The sequence below is a fragment of the Sciurus carolinensis genome, chromosome 8, assembly GCF_902686445.1.
Source record: "Sciurus carolinensis chromosome 8, mSciCar1.2, whole genome shotgun sequence".
Classification (NCBI taxonomy): Eukaryota; Metazoa; Chordata; class Mammalia; order Rodentia; family Sciuridae; genus Sciurus; species Sciurus carolinensis.
The window spans coordinates 106490881-106506903 of NC_062220.1; the positions used below are offsets into that span (position 1 = coordinate 106490881).

At 35.9% G+C, this 16023-nt stretch overlaps 1 pseudogene; it reads left to right on the top strand.

Annotated features, from left to right (window-relative positions):
- Window positions 1-3985: 3985 nt before the first annotated feature.
- The window catches only part of LOC124991384 (E3 ubiquitin-protein ligase makorin-1-like), a 176528-nt pseudogene continuing 164490 nt past the window's right edge, over window positions 3986-16023 (top strand).

Below are 16023 nucleotides of genomic sequence, written 5' to 3' on the forward strand. Positions count from 1 at the left end.
GTTTATTGATTTCTGTATTTGAACCAACCTTGCATCCTAAGGATGAACCCCACTTGATTGTGGTGCACTATCTTTTTAATATGTTTTTGTTTGGGGGATATCAGAATCCTATTGAGAAATTTTGCATCTATGTTCTTCAGGGTTATTGATTTGAAGTTTTTTTTTTTTTCCTTTGATGTGCCTTTGTCTGGTTTTGGTATTAGATTGATAGTTTCATAGAATGAGTCTGGAAGGATTCCCTCTTTTCTATTTTGTGGAATAATTTGAGGAGTATTGGTGTTAATTATTCTTTGAAGGTCTTGTAGAACTTGGCTAAGAATATTTCTGGTCCTGGACTTTTTTTGATTCGTAGTTTTTTGATGGTTTCTTCTATTTCATAGGTTGAAATCGATTTGTTTAAATTGTGTATGTCTTCCTACTTCAGTTTGGGTAGATCATACGTCTCTAGAAATTTGTCCATGTCTTTGAGATTTTCTATTTTATTGAAGTATGAATTTTCAAAATAGTTTCTAATTATCTTCTGTATTTCAGTTGTCATGCTATTTTCTTTTTCATCATGAATTTTAGTCATTTGAGTTTTCTCTCTCTGTTAGTGTGGTAAGGGTTTATCAATTTTATTTATTTTTTCAAAGAACCAATTTTTTGTTTTGTCAATTTTTTCAATGGTTTCTTTTATTTCATTTTCATCTCTGATTTTAATTATTTCCTGTCTTCTGCCACTTTAGATGTTGATTTGTTCTTCTTTTCCTAGGGCTTTGAGATGTAATGTTAGGTCATTTATTTGTTGACTTTTTATTCTTTTCATGTATGTGTTCAATGCAATGAACTTTCCTTTTATCACTGCTTTCATAGTGTCCTGGAGATTTTGGTATATTGTATCAGTATTCTCATTTACCTCTAAGTAATTTTTATTCCCTCCCTGATTTCTTCTTGCATCCATTCATCATTCAGTAACATGCTATTTAGTCTCCAGGTGTTAGAGTATCTATTGTTTATTTTATCATTGATTTCTAGTTTCATTCCATTATGAGCTGATAGAATGCAGGGTAGTATTTCTATTTTTTTGTATTTGCTGAGAGTTGCTTTGTGACACAACATATGGTCTACTTTAGAGAAGGATTCATGTGCTGGTGAGAAGAAAGTGTATTCACTCAACGATGGATGAAATACTCTCTATATATGTCCATTAAGTCTAAACCATTGATTGTTTTATTTTATAGTGTCTTTGTTTAGTTTTTGTTTGGACGATCTATCCAGTGGTGAGAGAGTTGTGTAGAAATCACCTCATATTCTTTTGTTGTGGTTGATTTGATTCTTGAAATTGAGAAGGGTTTGTTTGATTTATGTAGATGCTCCATTGTTTGGGGCATATATATTTATGATTGTTATATCTTGTTGATGTATCATTCCCTTAAGTAGTATGAAATGTTTTTCTTTGTCCCTTCTAACTTTGGTTTGAAGTTCACTTTGTCTGATATGATGATGGAAACCCCGGCTTGTTTATGAAGTCCATGTGAGTGATATGTTTTTTCCTAACTTTTAACCTTCAGTCTGTTGATGTTTTTTTCCTTGGAAGTGAGTCCCTTGAAGATAGTATATTGTTGGGTCTTTTTTAAGTCCAAACTGCCAGTCTATGTCTTTTCATTGATGAGTTTAGGCCATTAATATTTAGGGTTATTATTGAGATATGTTTGTATTCCTGGTCATTTTGGTTTATTTTTGGTTTTTAACTTGACTTAGTTTCTCCTTTGATTGACCTTCCCTTTAGTGTAGTTCTTCCATTTGCCGACTTTCTTTGTTTTTTTTGTTTTTGTTTTTCATTTCCTCTTCATGGAATATTTTGTTGAGACTGTTCATTCATGCAGGCTTTCTAGTTGTGAATTTTTTTAACTTCTGTTGATCTTGAAAGGTTTTCATTTCATCTTCAAATCTGAAGCTTAATTTTGCTGCATATAAAATTCTCAACTTGCATCCATTTTCTTTCAGAGCTTGATGTTATTCCAGAACCTCCTGGCATTGAGGGTCTAGGTTGAAAAGCCAGCTGAGATCTGAATTGGTTTCTCTCTATATGTCACTTAAGTTTTTTCTCTTGTAGTCTTTAAAATTCTATACTTATTCTGTATGTCAGTCATTCTCATTATAATGTGCCTTGGTGTGGGTCTGCTTTAATTTTGTACATTTGGTGTCCTGTAAGCCTCTTGTAGTTGATTTTCCATTTCATTTTTTAGATTTGGGAAGTTATCTGACATTATGTCTTTAAAAAGATCGTGTATTCCTTTGGTTTGTATCTCCATACCTTCATCTATTCCATTAAATCTTAAATCTGTTCTTTTCATGTTATCCTGTATTTCTTGGAAGTTCTGTTCATGGTTTATTACCATCTTCTCTGAGTAGTCAACTTTATTTTTGAGAGTATATATTTTGTCTTCACTGTCTGAGATTGTCTCCCAAGTGGTCCAGTGGATGCCAGACTGATTGGGTGGGTGAGCAGATAACAAGATGTCCTTATGACCTCTTCCAGTCTTTCCACTGTTGTAACTGGCCCCTTCTACCCCTGCATACTTCAGTACTCACTGAGATAAAGCAACAAGTTTTCTCCAGTTTCTTCAACCTATGCTCCCCCCAGGTAACTGCCCCTAGTCTCTGTCTTTCCACAGGCTTCCCAGACCCAGACTGGCCCATGCAAATCCAGCTGCAATCTGATGGAAGTGGGCTTCAGCTTCCCTAGGCCTGGTCGTGCTGCAGTCCCCAGATCTCAATGCTCTTTCAAATTGAAGAGAGACCACCAGGATGTGCTCACACAAAGGAGCAACACTGCAAAGAAGCAGGAAGATAGCAGCCACTACAACACCAAACAGAAAGACCTCAGGTGCAATCAAACCTGCAAGTACCCCCAGTATATCTCCAGACCCTGGCCTATTTCCCAGACAAAGGTGGCTATGCTCCAAGATGGCAGCATCAAACCTGCAGACTCTGGCTGGTGTCCCAAGATGGAAGTGGCCATGTGTAACCAAACCTGTGGGTACTGTGACAATTAACTTCCAGGCAACAGCGGGCAATAGGCAATTCGATGGCAGTCTGAAGGCTAATGATGGATGATTGGCAGGTGGAAGTCAGGTGGTGGGTTATGTACAGGTGAAGTGTGGGCAATGAGCAGGAAAGAGGCACACAAAGGGGCAAATGGTGGATGATAGGTAGTGGTCAGCAAGCACTCAAAAGGTGGGTGATATGCTGGCAGAGTGTGGGAGATCGTGGTAGATGACTAGGGAGTAATCTACAGAGGATCTGTGGAAAGCAATAACTGCCTCACAGAGAAATAGTATTTCCTCTGCTTGAATCCCTGAGTCCTAGGGCAACAAAGAATGCAGCTTCCCTCTAGTCCACCATCTTGGATCTTCATGTAGTATTTTAAAGTTTAGTAAGAGATCCATGTACACAAGATATTTAATGTAAGAGTAGAAGTTCAAAACTTTTAAAACTTTCAAATGCAGAGCTATTATATTGTACAGTTGAATTTTTGGAAACCAACAGTTTATGGCAATCTTGATTGCAAATGACTAATCCGTGTGCATACCTGAGATTCTTAATTTCTTCATATTTTATGATACTTAGTACATTTTTATTGTAGCTATTTCTCTCATCTCTTTAACTGTGAATACTTTAAATAAGGATGTTGTGGTGGGCGAGACCCGGGGCCAGGGTTATGCCACATACATCCAAGATGGTGACTGGCAGAGAGCCAAAGGGCATGCTGAATGCGCCTTGAGAAAAACAGGAAGCGTTTACCATTGATTGTATGATAATTAGTCCAGCAGCTTAGCACGTGGACAGATATATCTTACATGTATGCTTGAGCTCATGATCGCTTGACCTTTAATAGGATTGGATGGGCATATGTGATTATAATTGCTTATGCATGAGACTGCTTATATATTGAGGGTGTTATCTGAATAAACGGAAGCTGCCTCATGAACTTCTGAAGTACATGCCGTTTGTCCCGCTGGTCAGCGGCAAGCGGCAAGTGGTGGCTCGTACGGGGAGCGGTGAGCGCTCAGGTAAGTAATAAAGAAGAAAATTTTTCACTAGCACAGTCAACCAGCAGTCAAACCTTAAGGTTTAATGGAAGGTTCCCCTAGTGAGGGAGCGTAACGGAAGGTTCCCCTAGTGAGGGAGCGTAACGGAAGGCTGTCCTAAGAGACAGCAAAGGATGCCCTGTAGTAAATGAATACGTGTAAGGTGTTATTTGTGTTACTTTTTCTTGTTTGGTTTCTGTTTGTTGTTGTTGTGGCGATATGGACATTAGTTTGTTTCTGTCCACTTCCAAAAAACCAAAATTTCAAAAACAGTTAAGAGAAGGGGAAAAGATATTAGAAACTGTAAAAGAAGAACAATCAAGTCGAGCTTCTGAAGGAGAAAGTAGATGTTCAGACCTCTGTGCCTCCGCCAGAGCAGTATTAACTCCAGAGATGGGAGTACAACCAATACCAACTTCTGTTGTTGGCCCATTACCTAAAGGAACAGTGGGACTAATTCTGGGAAGGAGTTCTTCTGCTTTAAAAGGATTAAATATTGTCCCTGTAGTTATAGACCCTGATTTTACAGGAGAAATAAAAATCCTTACTTCTTCACCAAGAGGTGTAGCACTAATAGCTCAGGGTGATCGTGTAGCACAATCGTTGGTCTTACCCAGCTGCCATGATCAATATCCATCAAAGAATATTATTAGGGGAAATAAAGGATTAGGTTCTACTGGCCAAAATAGGGTCATGTTAACTTTGGATTTAAAAAGATAGACCTATGACAAAGTTAGTGATAGAAGGCAAAAGTTTTGAGGGCTTATTAGATACTGGGGCTGACAAAAGTATTATCAAAATTACAGAATGGCCCAAAGCCTGGCCACTTCAACAGGCAGATCAGACTTTAAGGGGATTGGGTATAGCTTCCACTCCTAACAAGAGTGCAGCCATATTAAAGTGGAAGGATGAGGAAGTTATAATGGTACCATCCAACCTTACATTCTTGAACATCTCCTGGTAAACTTGTGGGGGAGAGATATCATGGAACAGATGGATTTATATCTGTCATCCAAGATCCCATACAGTAATCTAAAAGCTAATCAAATGATGTTAGCCCAAGGACACATAAGGGGAAAAGGTCTTGGGAAAAAATAGTCAAGGATCTACTTCACCCATTTTAGTTACTCCAAAACAAGATAAAAAGAGATTGGATTTTCATTAGGGCCCACCGAAGCAATTCAAATAACATGGAAATCTTATAAACTTGTCTGGGTCCCTCAGTGGTCCCTCTCAAAAGAAAAATTAGAAGCGGCCCAGCAATTGGTTAAAGAACAACTAGAAACCTGACACATCAAACCATCCACCTCTCCTTTCAACACACCAATATTCATAATAAAAAAGAAATCAGGAAAATGGAGACTATTACATGACCTAAGAGCAGTAAATTCTATAATGGAGCCCATGGGACCTATTCAATTAGGATTACCTACTTTATTGACTATCCCAGTTAATTGGCCCTCCATTGTAATTGACATAAAAGATTGCTTCTTTTCCATTCCGTTACATCCCTCAGACACCAAAAGGTTCACATTTACTGTGCCCTCACTTAATAATAGCTCTCCTAAAAAAAGATATGAATGGATAGTCCTCCCACAAGGCATGACCAATAGCCCCACTATGTGTCAAATATATGTAGGCAAGGCTATTGAACCCATATGCCTAGCAAACCCTCAACTTTTAATCTATCATTATATGGATGATATTTTGCTAGCTCATAAGGAAAAACCTGTCCTAGAGCAATGTTATAATTCCTTACTAAAGTCACTGGAAAGATGGGGCTTACATATTGCCATTGATAAAGTACAAATGACAGATACCAAAAACTTCCTGGGATCTATCATAAATGCAACTATGGTTAAACCATAAAAATTACCATTCAGGTGGACAAACTTAGAACTTTAAATGATTTTCAAAACCTTTTGGGTGATATTAATTGAATTAGACCTTACCTTCATTTACCCACCTCTAGTTTGGGCCCCCTGTTTGACATTCTTAAAGGTGATTCTGATCCCCTTTCTAAGTGGGTGCTTACCCCTAAGGCTCGAACAGCTCTCAAGCTTGTTGAAACAGCTATGGAAAAGGTTCATCTTGATCGTATTGACCTAGCTAAGCCTTTATCATTCATTGTCTTGGCCACAAATAAGTTACCCACAGGAGTGTTTTGGCAAAAGGGTCCTATTCTATGGGTTCACATGAATTATGCCCCTAACAAGGTCTTATCCCTGTTTACTGAATCTGTGGTAGAATTAATCCTTAAGGTGTTAAAAGTATCCCTTTCCACCTTTGGATCACATCCCTCAACAATCACTACTCCATATACTACTGATCAGATACAATATCTTATTAATAATTCAAATTCATGGGCTATAGTCTTTACTAGTACTTCTGCTGTGTTTGACAATCATTTGCCATCTGATCCTCTTCTCCAATTTTGGAGTCAACATCCTATAATTTTTCCTAAAATCACCCGAAAAGAACCTATTATAGGAGCACACCTTATATTTACTGATGGATCAAAAAATGGTACCGGTGCTATTACTATAGATAATGTTACAGAAACATTGCTGTTTAATACTCTATCTGCACAACAAACAGAACTATTAGTAGCTTTAGAAGTATTCAAAACCCACCATGAGCCTTTTAACCTATTCTCTGATAGCAAATATGTTGTTAATGTTATTCAAAATTTAGAATTAACTGGTCTGATTTCCCTCACCTCCACTATTACTAAATATTTACAATGCTTACAAAAACTTATCTGGGACAGAAAAGATCATTTTATAATTGGGCATGTTCGGGCTCATACTGGCCTTCCAGGTTCTATAAGTTTACACAATGATTTAGCAGACACGACCACCAGAGACCCACACATCTTTAATACTCTTGAAAATGCAAAAACTTTTCATTCCAAATTTCACGTAAATGCTTCCACTCTACGTACACGCTATAAAATTACTAAGGCAACAACTTGGGACATAGTCAAGTCTTGTGCTAAATGTGCTACACTTATTCCTAACCCCTCATTAGGAGTAAATCCAAAAGGGCTTCAGCCCAATCATATTTGGCAAATGGATGTAACTCATTATTCAGAATTTGGAAAACTACAATTCATTCATGTGTCTATTGATACCTTTTCAGGATTTATTATGGCCTCTGCTCATACTGGAGAAAAAACCAAAGACGTAATAACACACTGTTTATACTCTTTCTCCATTCTGGGGGTTCCCAAACAAATTAAAACAGATAATGGTCCTGGATATGTGTCCCAGGTCTTTAAACAGTTTTGTTCCACCTTTGATAATCCTACTGGACAAAACATTGTTGAGTGTGCCCATTTAACGCTTAAAAACATGCTTTATAAACAAAAAGGGGGAATAGGGGCATCATACAGATCCCCAAAAGACAAATTATCTGTTGCCTTGTTCATCTTAAATTTTTTAAATCTCAATTCTGAGGGCTGACTGTCACTCAGAGCCTAATTAAAAAAACATCTACCTCAAGTGCTCTGGAAGGACATTCTATCAGGACAATGGAAAGATCTGGATCCAGTATTAATCTGGGCCCGAGGGTCTGTTTGTGTTTTCCCGAAGGACGCACAATCGCCAATTTGGGTGCTGGAGAGATTGGTCAAGGCCTCAACAGAGACCCCAAAACAGGAAGAAGATGAGGAGGCTTCTCCCGCTGATGGTGTTGGTGATTTCTCACCAAGTTAATGGAGGAGACTCACATGAACCATGGGGGATAATAAAGACGTGGCCCTATCCTGTACCCCTTATTCTATATCCTCCTATTTTTACAACAAATGGCCACATTTCTCCAGTCCGCTGTTCAATGGGGAAAAGAATGGTTCGGGTTTTTGTCCATGGGAGGTTTATTGTGTGTTATATCTGTTCTGTGCATATAGTGTTTATACAAAATGTGTATACATCAGCGCAGAGAAACAGCCATTATTCACCAAGCTCTCATCGCAATTGATGCTGGCTTATCCCCCCAAGTCTGGTTAAATATGCTGGACCGGTAGTCAAAGATGGGGAGCTCGTACCGAACTAAGACAGGAAATGAGGGCTAAGAGCCTCATTGTCCAATGACGGGTAAGGATGTGGCTCCATCCTGGACAACCTAAGACAGGCATGGACTCTTTTATAAACAGAAAGGGGGAAATGTGGTGGGTGAGAACCGGGGCCCAGGGTTACGCCACATGCATCCAAGATGGCGACTGGCAGAGAGCCAAATTGCGTGCTGAATGCGACTTGAGAAAAACAGGAAGTGTTTACCATTGGCTGTATGATATTTAGTTCAGCTGCCTAGTGCGTGGACAGATATATCTTACATGTATGCTTGAGCTCGTGATCAATAGGATTGGAATGGACATATCTGGTTACAACTGCTTAAGCATGAGACTGCTTATATATTGAGGGTGTTATCTGAATAAAGCGGAAGTGCTTCATGAACTTCTGAAGTACATGTCATTTGTCCCGCTGGTCAGCAGCAAGCAGTAGGATGTGATCTAGTTGGTGTTTGATATGTCTCATAGAATGTCCTCCATACTCAGTAATATGTGCCCAGACAATGATAAATTTATCCCATCACATGCTCTTTCTACATTGCATTGTCTTTTAGTATTTTAAGGTCCTATATTATATTTCATAGAGTATTTGACTAGTCTTAATATATTATGACATAACAGAAAATTTCTGACTTGCAGAATTAATATAGGTAAATTAATTCTGGGTTAAACAAGGAACATCTCCTGCACTAATCTAATCCCAGTGATTTGGCCTACTTGAAACCAAAACTAAACTGTTTACACATCTTAAGAGTATTATCAGTTCTAAATGGATATTTATCCACATTCAAAATATCGCATCCTTTTTTCTTGGGTACTGACAGGTATCTCTATCAGTGTTGAGAAGATAGAAAACAAACTTCTTCATGGCCATAGTAACATCAACAGGTTCTTCCATTGAAAACATTCCTTTTATGAGTGGTTAAAGGTAGGGCTGGAAAACATTAATGAGGATGAATCCATTCAATTAATTTGTCCAAGGTCTCATTATACAGTATTCTCTAGGTGTCAACTACTTTCTGGAGTTGGTGTATGAGATTCTCGTGAAATGTAACAGTTCTCTTCCCCCAAGGCTGGACCTTCCCAGGGGAGATGGAAAATGAGGCTATAGCTTCTGGGAAATGTGGGATGGCAGAGAAGTCCAGAAAATGTTCTCCCCAGGCTAGAGGGCTCAGTCAAGGTCCAAGATACTTGAAGCCTATAAATCGCCTACCTCTCCACTCATTGAAAAATTCATTTCTTCATGACATTGTCAGATAGTCTGACTTACGTGAAGGTTCAACAATAGTATTTTTAAAGCAAAAATATAAAAAGAAGAAAAAGGTTAACACAATAACCAGTATCTATGTAATTCGCTTGGTTCATTTTAAATGAGAATTGTAAAATGGAAGTATATATTGTATCACAAACTACAAAGGAGAACAAAAAAAAACTTCCCATACTCCCAGCTTTTTAAATAAAAATTGATTAGTTTGACTTTTACATAGCTTCCTTAAAAAACAATAACAATTACATATGGTTGTATTTGTATTTAGTGTATACATGCTCACATAAATACATTCAAACTTTCTTTTCCCACAGCTAGCTATTTATTTATAGTAAGAAATCACATGCTACATATTTTATTCACTTTTTCTTTATGTCTTAAAATATATATTTTTGGATAGATGTCCATATTACCATGAAGAAATTTAATAAGCCACCTACTATTTAATAAGCCATTTATTACTCCATTAGATGAAATACAAAATAGTTTTATAACCAGTTTCTCACACTTAATGAACATTTTTTGGGGGGTAGCACATACTTTGAGGTTACAGTCTTATGTAAATTCTCCTCCATATTTTATTAATGCATTTTAATTATACATAATAGTGGGATTCATTATTAAGTAAACACTTGAATGTGAATTTTTGGAAATGCATATACTATTATTTAATTTTTGAAAGGTATTAGCAAACTGTCATGCAAAGAGACTTTACAATTTTATGTCTAATGACAGTATGTAAGTTGTACTTTTTGTACATTGACATTTTCTATTGTCATATTTTAATTTTTAACCAGTGTGATAGTTACAGTATATTTTGTCAATGTAGATTATAGATCATTATAGTGAACTTTCTGAGAAAGTTTACTAGGAAAAAGTAAAGCTTGCATTAAAAAAAAATTCAATATTAAAAAAATGCTCATAGAAGGAAGTGATTAAGTTGCCTAAAGTGTCAAATAGAGATAACATTGATGGGTGAACACAACGATCTCATTGGTCACCAAAGATCAAATGCTTCTAGTGACACTAGAAGAAGAAAACTCTACCAGATACTTTTCAAACACTTATTGGTACTTGACTTGTAGGGAGAAATCAGAGTTTAAATGAGCAAAAATGATAATTATTAGGTATTCTATGAAATGCTGGAGTATGTAGAGATTATTGGACTTTATATGGTTTAAAGAGATTTGTACCTTTATATCTGAGTAGGTTATTTTGTAATCCTACAAACTGAAGAAACTAATAAGAATGTGAAATATCCTTATCTATTTTTAAATAATTCTATTTTGTTACAGACATCCAAATAGCTTCTGACTGGTATAGAGATGACACTACCCCTGCTATAGAAAATGCCAATTTTGCTTCCATTTATAAAGTAATTCAACCATCTCTTTCTTGACATAAATCTATGGTTTTTTTATTTTTCCTACTAGTATTTTTCCATATACCTTATTCAATTAATAGTTACATAAACTCTTTCATAGTTGTTCCAAACAGGAAAACAGAAGAAAAATGAAACAAAATGTAGAAAGAAAACAAAAAACAGAAAGCTTAGTTTATGCCACCCAGTTTTCTGTCTCTTCCCATTATCTGTTTTCTTCTTCAATAGAAAACAAGCATTCTGAAAACTGAGAGTCTTTCTACAATTAGAGATCTTCAGAAACTTAGAGTAAACTTGATTCCCCGCTGATTTCATCAGGAAGAGAGATTTGCAGAAGTAGCTCATACACAGGTCATTTATAGAACCCTAGTAACATAAGACCAGAACAGAAAGTTCTGTACCTTCTAATAGCCAGTGATAGAAATTGAATGGGAAATGGAAACCAGAAAATTGCAATCCTAATTGCACATTAATTGCACTGAATTGATTTATAAATTTGTATTCATAATAAAAATGTTCACTAATGCTTTGAAGTAGCATTGTATTAAGGAAAAAAAAAATTGCCTAAAACAAATAATGAAGACAAGGGAAACACTGAAACATCTACTACAGGCTACTACTAAATTAGATCATCATCGGAGTCTACCCTTCCTGGTGGGCAAGACCATAAGAGAAACATGAACTTAGCAAAAAAAGAAGCAATTGTTTTCCTGAATGACAAAGAGATGACCAAGTTTACAGAATATAGAAGAGCAATGTTTTATTGTCCAGTTCACAACTGAAGACTGCTTTGAAAGATAACTAGAATATTACCTATTACTAAAGACTTCATACTCAGAAGACCTATAGGAGGCAGGCAGAACCTGATCATTTTGGAGTTTTGACAATTTAATTTTCTTTTTCTAATGAAACCACTGATTGTCCTAGCATCATTTCTTATATATTCCACTATTTCCCCACTGCTGTATGATGTGACTTGTGATGCCTCATGACTCTATCATTTCATTTGTGTATGTGTGTGTGTGTGGTGGTGGTGGTGGGGTGCATTACTATGTCAGTACTGTATGGTTAAATAAGATTTTATAATTAATCATCTGTTATTGTAAGGCAAGGTCCCAAACATTTTTCCAAATATTACTTTTTTCTTTGTTTTTCAATATAAATTCTAGAACTCTCTCCATTAATTATATATAAATACCTTTTGATATTGTGATTAGAATTACATTAACTAATTAAGAGATAATTGCTACCTTTTAGATAGCAATTCCTCCCATCCACGAACATGGTATTTATTCAAATTGCAATTCAAACTCCTTTCCTTAATAATATTTTGTGAATTTTATTTATAGCTTTTTAAAAAGTAACTTTTATAGATATATCAATGTGGTTGTTATTTGAATTAAATATTGCTATTGTTTCAGTATCAAATATCATTTGTTTATTTTTCACACTCATTTCCAAGAAGTTTGCTGAATTTTTAAATATTTCTAATAGTTTTTCTCCAAATTTGATTGTATTTACTATGTATTAAGTTTTACAATCTGCCAAAAAGGACCATTTGACCACTTCTTTTCAATTATTCTTATTGTATACTTCCTTTCTTTTTCTATTAATTTGGCTAGGTTCTTCTTCATGCTGAATAGATATGGTGATAGTGGCATTGATTTTATTGTTTCTGATATTAATAGAAATACTTAAATGTTATCTCTTTTACTCTTTTCTTGAATGCCAGTCTTGGTCTGTAGATCATGTACCCAACAGAATCATGGCAAAATTTCTGTCCAAACTAAGAATTTCTGTGTTCTATCTAGCCCCTAGCTTTCCTATTCTTGGTTTTTAACATAGTTATATCATTTTCACTTTCATTAAAAAAAAAAAAATTTCCAGGTGAGGTGGCACACACTTGTAATCCCAGTAGCTTGGGAGGCTGAGATAGGAGAATCACCAGTTCAAAGCCAGCCTCAGCAAAAGCAAGGTGCTAAACAACTCCCCTGTCTTTAAATAAAATACAAAATAGGGCTGGGAATATGACTCAGTGGTCAAGTGCCTTTGAGTTCAATCCCCAGTACTAAAAAAAAAAAAAAAAAATTGCAGAGTTTTGAAAAATGAATCTTTTCTGCTAATTTTACTGGAAATCCTTTCTAAAGTTTTAACATGTTAACTTTATTTCAGCAATTTAAATACTGTCACCACAAATACATTCTGTTAGGAATACATACATTAGTTAGCTTGGTTCAGACTTTTCACAGTACAAACAAATTCCAAAATATCATGTTGTACATCATACATGTATGTGTGTATAATTATTTGTCAATTAAAATTAAAATTTATAATACTGATTTATCATTAAATCTTAAAAATAAACACAGGCACATATACATATGTATATGTTTATATAGGTACACATACATATCTATGTATAAAACATATATTCACATATAGACCTATATATGTGTGTGCATATATAAATACACACACATGAATATAAATCAACAGAAATATATTCCCATTTTGTAAAATTTTTTAGTAGTTGGGATTGAACCCAGAGGTGCTCTACCTCTGAGTTTCATTTCCAACCCTTCTTATATTTTATTGTAAGACAGGGTCTTGCTAAGTTGCTCAGACTGACCTGAAACTTGCATTTTTTCTGCCTCAGCCTTTTTGTAGCTGAAATTACAGACCCAATTTTGTAAATTTTATTCAACAATTTCTTTTCTCTTCTCATAGTTGCTATTTAGTCAGTATACCACATCAGATATTTAAACACTGAACTACTTTCATGACAGGTGATAAAATAAAATCACCTGGGTTTTTTCCTTAACTTTCTGCCCAGGTTTCAGATTGTTCAATAGTCACTTTGATTGTCCATTCTGACCCACCATATTTCCCAAGGAAGTTGCAATTAAAATGGTTACACCTGATCCAGCAATGAGCCTTAAGTATCATGACCTAATGCATTGCCAGCATCTGTTTCTCGTTGATTGATGTTCCTACTATGCTAGATGTTAAATATTTCAAATACTATATCTGAAATTAACTTTCTGGAGTCTTTTCTGTCATTATGCTTTTTATATTTTTATTGTATTTATATGAAAAATACATATTTTGTACATTTAATTTTTTAAATGTAATGCATATATTATTTGGGGATTACATTTTAATAGAGAACTATCCATTTGATATGTGTAGGTCTAAGGCATTTATTTTAACTTCTGCCTGGAATTCCACTACATTAATATTTAGTGGTTCAAGGATCCATTTTTCCACTGATGAAAACTTAGGTAATTCTCAATTTTTCACTACCATATTCATTTGAATGAACACACCTTTATAGGTTTGCTTGCTCACTTTGCCAGAATTTTTCTATTGCAGATTCTTGGAAGTTAAACTATCAAGACATAGAAAAGGAATAATTCAATTTAATCAGAAACCCAAGATCATAACCTACTAATTGGTAGAGTCTATAAATCTAAACTGGGTAAAGTTTGAAGTGGTATTACTTGAGGTTGTTTAAATATATGTCCGGGACAGGCCTTCTTAGCTGACTAGCAGCAAATTCTAGGGGATTGGTCGTTTAATTTTAGTCCTACTCTGACACAGCATTGGTTTGGCTGTCAGAACAGCAATTATTCCAGTTTAGATTATGATGGAAACAATTTCAAGTCCTTCCAGGAGCGCGTCGGAATGATTCAATTAACTTCCTGGTGATGAATTGCTCTGAATGAGACTGAATTGGGAGGATTCTGAGATTTGAAGACACAGGTCTGTCTCTGGGTTTCCTCAAGAAGTTGTCACCTCTTTGCCCTCACACACCCTCCCTGCTCCTCTAACTTTCCTCTTTCCCACTGGCGAGCCACATTTATTATCACCCTGAGATAGGAACTTAAGTCTGATGTGGTTTGAGTTCAGGGGTAACTGAGCGAGGTTTCTAGCTTTCATAAACCAGATGCTGCCCCAAGTATACATGTTGGCATGGTGGACACACATTGTTCTGAACAACCCAGTGACGTGCGTGAGTCACCTCCCGTCAACCTCCTGCTACCCCACCTTCGCTCCCCTTCTACGGTAGAAATCCTCCTTGGAGGTGTACTTTTCAAATACAAATCAGCAAACCAAGAGTCACACCTCCAAAAATATCCTTTGTCAGACTCAGACTTTAGGCCACTACATACTGGCCACGTAACAGACAATTAGGGATAGCTCTTCTTCTCTGCAGTCCATTCAAATTATTCCAACTAGCCAATGCTAAGCCTGCTTACCCCGCCTTACCTCCTATTCCTTCCCCCACACACAGAAGGTCTCCTTTCAGCCTTATGACTGACCCTGTGAGTTCCCCCTGTGCTCCTCCTCCGTGGTACACCATTTCCTTTCCTCTCGGGAACTGTAAGTAATAAAGGATCTGCAACCATCTCCTTATTGGTGTTCACTAGACCTCGAGCTTTCTCTTAGTACACAGTGTTTTAAAACAGGCATTTGTGAGAAGGCTTTCTCCAGTTGCACATTCTAATATATCTGAACTTAAGTCACTTAGGATTTTGCTGATTTCTAATTTTTAAAAAAAAATAGTTGTATTGATTTGTATTCCCACCAAAAGTGTTGGAGAGTCCATGTTTCTCTCCATCCCAGGGAACACTTGGTTTTATCAGACAAACCCTTCTGAAAATTATGTTAATGTAAAATGATTTATTCATATTAATTTGTATATCCCTCCTACTATTGGACTTAGGCATTCTGATTTCCTCTTCTGAAAAGTAAGTGCCTTCTTTGTTTATGCTGCTTTCTTTTCTTACCACTTAAATCTTAATAGAACTTGTAATGACAAGAACTTGTCATTACAAGTTCTATTGTAGTGTTTTTATTGTAAATAGTATCCTTTAGTCTGTTAAATGTTTTATTTAGTTAGTGAGATATAGGATTCTGTCAATCATTTAGAAGTTCATTTTATTTCTGATGTGTCTGCTAAGTTACTAATATCAAGATTTAGCTCATTTAATCATCTATTTTTTTCTCTCTACAATATACCATCTGAGAAAAGAACAATGATTTTCATTTTTAATGTTATTCTTTTCTTACTCTTTGTCTCACTTTTTAAAAAAAATGGAATCTCAATGATAACTGTGACTAGTAATTAAAAGAGCTTACATTTCCTTTCTGAACTAATCCCCATTATTTTTAAACCTTCATTTTTCTGAGTCATATTCAACCACAAAAAGGGACAATTCTGTATTCCTGG